Below are 10571 nucleotides of genomic sequence, written 5' to 3' on the forward strand. Positions count from 1 at the left end.
ATTCGACTAACTTAGCGTGAAGATTTTGGGACAGCTTAGGATATAGTAATTATTGATTATAGAAGATGGACCTAAAAGCATCCTAGTAATATTTGGATTAAAACAGTAAGGCAAGAAAAAGGCATGTATGTGATTATTTACATCAAGATTGATCAGTGTTTTAAAAGGCGTGGAGCGTAAGGCGACACGTTTTACATATGTCTCAACGAGACGTAAGTCCCGAGGCATGGGGCGTAAGCCCCATAGGTATTTAATTTTTAATATTTTATAAAATAATATAATTACAATAAATATTTATAAATAGGTAAAATTACATAAAAATTGAAGGAAACTATAAATATGTGAAATATATATAGATGTAAAAATATATACATATAGATGTGCTCCATTCCTGTAAAATAACTAGTCAAAATAATTTATTATACGCTACTTACAAGTACAAGTAACTTGAGTCAAAAAGAATAAAATTTTCTACATGAAGGAACAAATAGGATGACTAACTTGCAATTTGAAATTTAAACTTGCTACTATGAAGGAGAATGAAGTTCTCTTTGTATTTGTAAAAAAAATTAAATATTCGTTGTTTTGGGAGATATTAGCAGACTAACGAACAAGATAAAAAATTGGGAAAGATCATAAATTAGGGCTTTAATCAATAAAAAGGTCTTGACTTCTAAATTTGATATATTTCAGTTCATTTTTAAAACTTTTGAGTAATTACAAGCTGACTTTTGAGAATTTGGGTATTATATGAAGGACTTATTCAACAAATTTTGTTTTAATTTGAAAAAGTCTCTGGGGCTTACGGCTCAATACAAAAATGCGCCTCAAACACCCGAACGTACGCCCTGAACGCCCGTGCGTATGCCCCGAACGGCTAGGCGTACGCCTCTTGAGACTTTCACCCCAGATCATCGCCTCAGAGCGTTTTTGGTGGGGTTCGCCCCGGAAACGTCTTTTAAAACACTGATTTTGACCAATGAAACGAAATAGTAGATATTTTGGAGCCCAATTCCCTTTATTTTTGTATCCAACACTTATATCCCTAACATGCTACTTTCTTTTATACCTTCGAATAACTGAAACTTTGTTACCAATCTTAACAAGAAGAAATGCTAACATATCAGTTGTAGAAGGCATATAACTGAACCAAACTAAAGATGCTATCATGAATGTATATAAATGTTTCAATGGAAAACTACATAAGGAAGTCAAAACAGAGGGTCATGTAACCTAAACTCAAACATGGAACATGAACTAACAAAGTAACTTTAATTACTAAAGTAAAAGTGTGAATGAAACTTTTTTGATGAAACTTTACACTACCCAGTTCGAGATAGACTTAGTAGAATAGAGTTTCAACCACATATATGTAAAGAAGAACTGACAATTTAGTTAACTTCTAACAGATTTACATGATGATAACACTAACATTGATAGACTTAGTAGAATAGAGTTTCAACCACATATATGTAAAGAAGAACTGACAATTTAGCTAACTTCTAACAGATTTACATGATGATAACACTAATATAACATTCATCTTTAAACGAAGTCAGATCTAACATGTTTCAACAGCCAAACCAAGGTCAAATCCTTTTTATTCTCATCAAGAATCTGCAATATAGGAATTTGAAAGTTACCTAGTTTGTAGAATAATAAAATACAGCAGTGCAGCAACAGAAATTCAGCAGCAAAGACAGTTGAAATAGCAATAGGAACAACAGTGAAATCAGCAGCGTTAAAGCAACCCAGAAATCTTAGTAAAACCAGTGATTTTTCAAGAGAAGAAACTCAGAATCAAACTCTAAGTCTTTTCTATTTTTCTGAAAGATTATGCACTCCAAGACTCACTCACAATTTCAGCTTACTAAAGGAAGCTTCAACTGAATTTTTTCGCTTAAAGTTGTGTTCTTTTTCCGGTGAGTAGAGATATGTATTCTAAGTGTGATAGAGTGTGTCTGTAAAGTGAGAAAAGAGCAGCTTTAAGTAGGCAAAGAAAGTCACTTTTCAGACAGATTTTGGTTCACCAAAAGTCTGTCCAAAAAGACTCACTTTATGTGCCAAAACACTGCCCAAGGGTTGTCCAAAAGGTGAACGGACAGCCTGAAAACTAGTTACTAGTACCCTAAATCATTATCAAACCAATCTAACCTTCAGATTTTATCAACATCAATACCACCCTATTTGTAACAAACCAAAAACAAGAAACCAGTCACTAAAACTGATTAAATTGAACTATTAATCAACAAGAGATTTCAAAACTTAATAACTAAAACCAAAGCAAGCAGAACACATGTTAACAATGAAGCAACTAGTGAAGTCGATTAAGTTAAATGACAACGGAATCAAAAACTAGATTCAATGTTAAACTAAAACGAAAACTACCAGAATTGAACTAAAACAAAAGCACTAACACCAAATGCAAAAATATAAAATTAGGGGCGGGGAGAAAGGGAATTGATTTTACCCGATGTCGAACACCGGGGCAGTGGTGGTACGGTGGAAGTCGTGCGGCAATGGTGAGGGTTTGACAGTGGTTCGGCTAGAGAGAGATTCTATTGTCGATCTTCATAGAAACCAAAACTCTGATGAATCGGAGACTAGTGTTAGGCCCCGTAAATGTTACCTAGATCCCGGGGTTTCATGATGCCGAGGTAGGCTAATGTGTTCAAAATTTTTAGAAAACGAGTAATGGTACAGAATTTTTGGGTTGTACAATGCATAGTGGAATGAGTAGAAGAAATTGCAGAAAATGATGATTCTGTGGTTCATTATGTTATAGCGGATCTGTTCTGCTAACCACGAAATGACCACATAATGAACCAGAAATAATTCAAATTTTGAAAACTATTTTTGCTGGCAACATAATGATTCTACTGGCCGTATAATGATTATGCTATCATGAAATTGCATCGCGGAATGGACTAGACTCAACCCAGAATTTAAAAATTATTTTGTGGCCATTATGCCAGCTGCATGATCATTCTGCTATCGCAGAATTGCATCGCCGAATTGACATATCATTTTGTGGATATTCTGCTGCCCACATAACGATTTCGCTGCCCACATAACAATTCTGCTACCACATAATTGCACCACATGATTGACTTGGGGGGTCATTTTTGGAAATTTTCTTATCCGGTCCTATTTTGATACAAGGCCTCATTTTACTAGATAAAATCTGATATTTTAGAGAGAGGAGAGAGTTGTTCCAGAGAGAGAAAGAAGGGAACCAACATCTTCATGCTTCAAATTCTCGCTCAATCATTGGAGATTCATGGGAGAAATCCACAAGATCTTCATCTAATAGGTAAGGTTCTACTCCCTAACCCTAAATTTCGAAATTTGGACTAAAAGTAGTCATCAGAAGTATGATTCTTAGGTGTGGGAATTGCTCTTTGTACATGAATGTAACCATAAGGGTGGTAGGGAGGTTATTGAACTAAAAGGAGTAAACTCTTGGTATTGAATTGGTTATGGGTGAAGGAAATCTTGTAGAAGAACCTTGTAGTCAAATTTGCACACCTAGTGTGTGATGACCCAAAAGGTCATCTTATATTTTAGACCTCGAATCTGCACTCTTAAGTCTTAAAAATCTTATATTTATCCTCCTCGATTTTCATGAGCAGTCTGGGCATGTTTCCGGAAAGCTTTATGTTGAAAATTGATGAAAACAAGAATTTATGCCTTAAAAAGTTGATTTTATTTGATTTCAGTCAATATTTTTGGTAAACGGGTCCAGATCCATATTTTGACAGTCCCGGTGGGTCCGTATCGAATTATGAGATTTGGGCATATACCCAGAATCAAATTTCGAGGTCCATAGCCCGAAAAATAAATTTTTGACTAAAATTGAATTTCAGAAAATTAATGATTTTAAAGTATATGCTTAATGCTTGATTTTGATGGTATCATGCCCGTATTTTGGTTTCGGATTCCGGTACAGGTCCGTTGTAATATTTGAACTATGTCTTTGAAATTTGGTAAGAAACGGAGTTTAAATGACGTAATTCGGACCTTCGGTTGAGAAAATAGTAACTTTAAGTGTTCTTCAGAATTTCATTGATTTTGATGCTAAATCTGCAGTTTAAGGTGTTATTTTGGCGATTTGATTGCACGAGCAAGTCCGTATGATGTTGTTAGACTTGTGCGCATGTTTGGTTTGGAGTCTCGAGGGCTCGGGTGAGTTTTGGATAGGTTACGGGGTGATTTGTACTTAGAAAATCTGAGATTTTTGCTGCAGCAGCTATTCTTTTGTGCCCTTCTTCGCGTTCGCGTAGGTAGTGTCGCGAACGCGAAAGGTAAAATGGGGGCAGGGGAATTTTCTTCTTCGCGAACGCAAAGCATTGGGGGTGGTACCCTTCGCGAACGCGATCAGTCTCCCGCGAACGCGATAGTTTAAGGGGCCTGGGGGAGGGGGGGTCATGTTCTTCTACGCGAACACGACCATTGGGTCGCGAACGTGAAGGCTTGGAGGGAGATGCCTTACACGAACGCATAGAAAGACTCGCGAACTCGAAGGCCTTAGGCTGTTGTGTATCGCGATCGCGACAGGCCTATCGCGAATGCGATGAAGGCATGTCCAGTGTTTTAAAACAGACTTCAAAGACGGGATTTGTTCAAAATTTCACATTTTCTTCACTTGAACTCAACCTTGGGCGATTTTTGAAGTGGAAATTCAACACCAAATCATAGGTTCGTGTTCTTAAACTCATTCCTTTCAATTTCCATCAACACCCACTAGATTTCTAGGCCTAAATCTTGTTCTTTAAGGGTAGAAATTAGGGATTTTAGGAGAATTAGGGATTTTGTAAATTTGGGAATTTAGACCCCGATTTGGGGTTGGATTTCGGAACTAATGACATATTCGGGCTCGGGGGTGAATAGGTAAACGGAGTTTGGTCCGAACCTCGAGTTTGGACCAAGCGGGCCCGGGGTCAGTTTTTTACTTTTTTGAGAAAATTTGGAAAATATGTAATTATTCATTAAAGTTGATTCCTTTAGCGATAATTGATGGTATTAAGCTATTTGTGACTAGATACGAGTGAGTTGGAGGTGAATTCTAAGGAAAAAGCGGTACTTGAGCAGTGAGTGGCCTGCGAATCGAGGTAAGTGTCGTGTCTAACTTTGGCTTGAGGGAATAGGTATTATGTGTTTATTTGCTACGTGTTTGGTTGTTAAATACGATGTATAGGTGAGGTGACAAGCATCTATGCGTCGTTGTCGAGACATAGCATGCGAGTGAAATTCTATTTAATTCTATTTTGAAGCCTTAAATTCTACTATCCATGCTTAGCGGGTTATTTGAAATGTTGAGTGACTTATATCTGGTTTCACTGAGATTTGGTAACTTTCGAATATTAATTCAAGGTTGAGGTTACATTGTGCTATTGATTATGGATAAAATACTGATTTCTTTGTGATACTCCTATCTATCCGTTGTTATTGATTCTGTGATTTGTGAGGAGGAGTGTAAAGCACGAAGGGTGATGTCGTGCATGCATTATTTATATTGTGAGGAAGAGTGTAAAGCACGAAGGGTAATATCGTGTCGTGATATGTGAGTGTTAATGCACGAAGGGTGATATCTTGCCATGATTTGTGAGTGATAAAGTACGAAGGGTGATGTCGTGCATATTATGAGAGGTTTAATGCACGAAGGGTGATGCCATGCCGTTCTATTTATTTATTTGGTGAGGTTGAGAGTAAAAGCGCGAAGGGTGATGCTATGCAGTTTTCCTTTGCTGTTTTATTTACTCAATTCGTTTAAAGATTTTCGGTTTAATTCTGTCTTTTCATTATTCTCCCTCTTTATATTGTATTCCCCCACTGTATGTTCCCTTTCCATTATTTCTGCGTTACTTCTTTATTTACTGTTGTTGCCACTGGCATGATTATACTGTTTAGGTTATATGTGGGTGTCTTGTCCTAGCCTCGTCACTACTTTGCTGAGGTTAGGCTCGACACTTACCAGTACATGGGGTCGGTTATACTGATGATGCACTCTGCACTTTCTGTGCAGATTTTGGTATCGGCTTAGGTTGATCGAGATTTTACTATTGGTCCGCTGTCCGGAGACTCAAGGTAGATCTGTCGGTGTTCACAGATCTTGAAATCCCCGTCTATCTTTTATGTCCTACTGTTTTCTTTCATTCAGACAGTTGTATTTCTTTCAGACTATTACTTATAGTAAATTCTAGAATGCTCGTGAATTGTGACTCCAGATCCGGGTGGTAGTAATTAATACAGTTTTATAATATTCTGCACTTATTATATTTCATCTTAGTTAATTATTGTTATTTACTGAATGGAAATAAGGAATTGGTTTAATGATTCTCTAACGTTGGCTTACCTAGCAAGTAAAATGTTAGGCACCATGACGGTCCCGTCGGTGAAAAATTTCCGGTCGTGACAGTTGGTATCAGAACACTAGGTTGCCTATATCTCACGATTCACGAGCAAGCTTAGTAGAGTCTGGAGGATTGGTACGGAGACGTCTGTGCTTATCTTCCAGAGACTATGAAGTTTAGGAACAAGTTTCACTTCTATTCTTCTCTGTCGTGCAATTTTGCTTTCTCAATACTGATTGAACTCTTCTACTCTTATTCTCTCGCAGATGGCGAGAACACGTACCGCTTCCTCAGCTGATCAGCAGCCAGAGCCTCCAGTGGCACCTCCTACGCGGGGCAGAGGTCGAGGCTGTGCCAGAGGCCGAGGCAGTGGCAGGGCTCAGCCTAAAGCCCGAGCAGCAGCCCCAGCAATGGAGCCTCATATAGAGCTTGACGAGGAGGTTCCAGCCCAGACTGTTCCTACCGGACCAGCTTAGGTTCCGGAGGGGTTCATTGCCACCCCAGTAATTCAGGACGTTTTGGTCCGTTTGGTGGGCCTTATGGAGAGTGTGGCCCAGGTTGGCGCATTTCCCATGGCACCAGCAGTTTCTTAGGCTGGAGGAGGAGCCCAGACTCCCACCACTCCCGTTCCGAAGCAGATAGCTCCCCAGAATCAGGCTCCAGTAGCTCAGCCAGTCGGATTAGTTCAGCCGGTTATTGCGGCACAGGTCGGAGATGGGCCAGCTATGTCTTCTGAGGCTTTATGGAGATTGGACAGGTTTATCAACCTGTTCACTTCAGTGGTGCTCCTTCAGAGAATCCCCAGGAGTATCTTGACAGCTATCATGAGGTTCTACGGAACATGAGTATAGTGGAGACCAACTATACCTTGACAGCTGTTGCGTCTATATACGCGAGAATCCAGAGGTTTTATCTTTTGTTTTCTTTACTCCTTTTTTGCTATTCTTGATTTTTAGAATTAAGAAATGTTTTCTTGGTTTTACCTATAGTTTTGTAGAATTAAAAAATGTAAAATCTTGAATGATCTTGCTTTAATCTTCGTTGTTGCAGTTATGTCCAGGCTCACATTCTTGTTCATTTATTCATTTCTTTGGAGGTGCTGAAGGCATTTCGTTACTTTTTCTTACCTCTAATAGTAATCTGCTCAGCAATTCATTTAATACCAAACAGTTTAAAGACGAACTGTTCTTTATTGAAATCATCCTTATCAATCTCATCTAAATTGCTATATCTTTGGACAGACTAATTCATAGCCAAGTCATATTTCTATAATTTTAAATAAATACAAAATTAAAATAGAATACTCAACCATGAATAAATACTGGCAAATACCCTCTCCTTTGTATATAATGTAAACAAAAATATCTATGTAGCTAAAATAGTAGTAAATAAATAAATAAAAAGAAAAAAAGAAAGGATAATAGCATATGTCTAACTTATTATTTGTTCTTTTTCATTGTTTTGTTTCCCATACTAGTGCATTACAGAGGGTATCTAGCTATCTATATTTACCAGTTAGTGGAATATACATATAACATTTTGTAAATATATTCCTATCATTCAACAAACCTTATTAATTTACCATGGTTAAGTGAGAATTGTTAACAAGATGTGTATTGATTAATTATAATTTAATGATAATAGTATACGTGAAGACATAATATTATATTTTCATTGTATTGGTACCAACACTGGTGTCACACCCTTTTTTACTCCAAAAGATATAAGTTATGGATCGTGGATTGAAGAGTTTTTCCAATTAAAGTGACAAACTTGAGTAGGGATTATTTTATTTACAGAGTCGTCGCTTGGAATTGGTTTTGGGTGTTCCAAGTCACCTTTTATATGAATACTTAGTCAGAGGAAGATTTGACTCTATTATTATTGGTCTGCAAAAATAAAGTCTGGATAAAGAATTCTGTTGATAGGAGAGAAGGTGTAAGGCATTCCCCGAGTCCAGTGATTCTAGCACGGTCACTTTATTGACTTAAATTTGGCTTGAATTAATTTTGGATTAACTGTGCTTTATTTGGTTTTCATGTTTTGCCTATATCTGTTTTTATTGTTGATGATTTTATTAATCTCAAACTAGGACGAGTATTCCCGATCCTAGCTTACACTAACCAAGACGAGTGCCCCCGACCTTAGTTCGTGCGTTGTACCTAAAATTGGAGCCTACTCGAAGTTAATTAAATAGCAAACTTTTAATTGATCGAAAGAATTGGAACAAGACGTGTTCTCATGACCTTGCCATTTTATTTATATCTTTATTTCGAATCGTGTCTTCTCGACATCGGTTAAGACAAAATTAATTATTGGAGAGGTTCGTGCATCCTTATTGTGAAAAAAATAAACTTCTTTGTAGCTAGAAGATAATGAGTTCGCATATGGATAATTAATTGATGTTGGACCAATTTATAACCTTACATTAAACAAATGATGAAACAAGTATAAACTAAGTATTTAAGAGAGTTATCCATATTCGTGCCTAAAATTTGCCTAACGCTTAAATTAAATTATTAGTGACTAAGTTATTAAACTGTTAGTTAAACTTTAAGAGAAGGTTATTCGACTAACTTAGCGTGAAGATTTTGGGACAGCTTAGGATATAGTAATTATTGATTATAGAAGATGGACCTAAAAGCATCCTAGCAATATTTGGATTAAAACAGTAAGGCAAGAAAAAGGCATGTATGTGATTATTTAAAGCCACCCATGGCATAATTTTGAATACATAATACACAAGATTTTCATCTAATAGGTAAGGTTCTACTCTCAAATCCTAAATTTCGGAATTTGGACCGAACGTAGTCATGAGAAGTATGATTCTTAGGTGTGGGAGTTGCTCTTTGTACACGAATGTAACCATAAGGGTGGTGGGGCGGTTATTGAACTAAAAGGAGTAAACTCTTGGTATTGAATTGGTTGTGGGGTGAAGGAAATCTTGTAGAAGAACCTTGTAGTCAAATTTGTACACCTAGTGTTTGATGAAATGCTTAAATGAGGTGAAACCCTCAATATCTTTCTAATTTACGTTTAATTCTATTATGTCTCAAAATAGATTGAGATTGCTAGGATTTTCGGAATATTGTAGTAACTTAAGGAAAGCTCAAGCAAGGTACGTTGGCTAAACTACTATGATGACCCAAAATATCATCTTTAAATTTAATAAGTAATTCTATGTTCTAAGAACTCAAAAAGTACCATTTATCATTCCTCGACTTGCGTGCGCAGTCCGTAAAATTTTTCGAAAAGTTTTCATGTGAAAAATGGATTAAAATAGGAAATAGAGTTTTAAAACTCAATTAAGTTAATTTAGGTCAACATTTTGAGCAAACGGATCCGGATCAGTATTTTGAAAATTCGGATAGGTCCCTATCGTGATTTGGTACTTGGGCGTATGCCCGGAATTTAATTTGGAGGTCCCTAACTCAAGTTATGACCATTTGACGGAATTAGCAATTTAAAGGCTAAATATTTCAAGTTTGACCACGGAGTTGACTTTTTGATATCGGAGCCGGAATCCGATTCTGGAAATTTGAACAGCTTCGTTATGCCATTTATGACTTGTGTGCCAAATTTGAAGTCATTCCGGATTCATTTAATATGTTTTGGCACGAGATTTGCAAATTGAAAGTTTAAAACTCAAAGTTCGAATCGGGGTGTGAATTGTAATTTCAGTGTTGTTTGACGTGATTTTTGACCCCGAGTCAGTCCGTATTATGTTACGGGACTTGTTGTTATATTCGAACGGGGTCCCGAGTACCTCGAAAGTGAAACGGATCAAAATCGGAACAAGAATTGGACTTAAGCAAAAATCTGAAATTTTGAGTTCTGGTGTAATCGCACCTGCAGAATTTTGACCGCAGGTGCGAGCTCGCAGAAGCGAGACTTCCATCACAGATGCGGCCTTCGCAGGTGCGGCCCTTTTGCGCAGAAGCGGACGTCGCAGGTGCGATATTTTGTCCGCAGATGCGGAACTTCGCCTGGCAGTCCCTTTTCGCAGATGCGAGCTCGCATGTGCGAGCCCAGGCACCGTAAATGCGAATATACTGGGCAGAATACATAAAATCGGGTCTTAGCCATTTTTACTCATTTTTGAGTTTTGAGTCTCGAATTTAGGTGATTTTTGGGCGATTTTTACGGGAAAATATTGGGGTAAGTGTTCCTTATCCTATATTGATTATATTTCATGATTTCATACTCATTTATATCATG

Source organism: Nicotiana tabacum, chromosome 13 (assembly GCF_000715075.1).
Source record: "Nicotiana tabacum cultivar K326 chromosome 13, ASM71507v2, whole genome shotgun sequence".
Classification (NCBI taxonomy): domain Eukaryota; kingdom Viridiplantae; phylum Streptophyta; class Magnoliopsida; order Solanales; family Solanaceae; genus Nicotiana; species Nicotiana tabacum.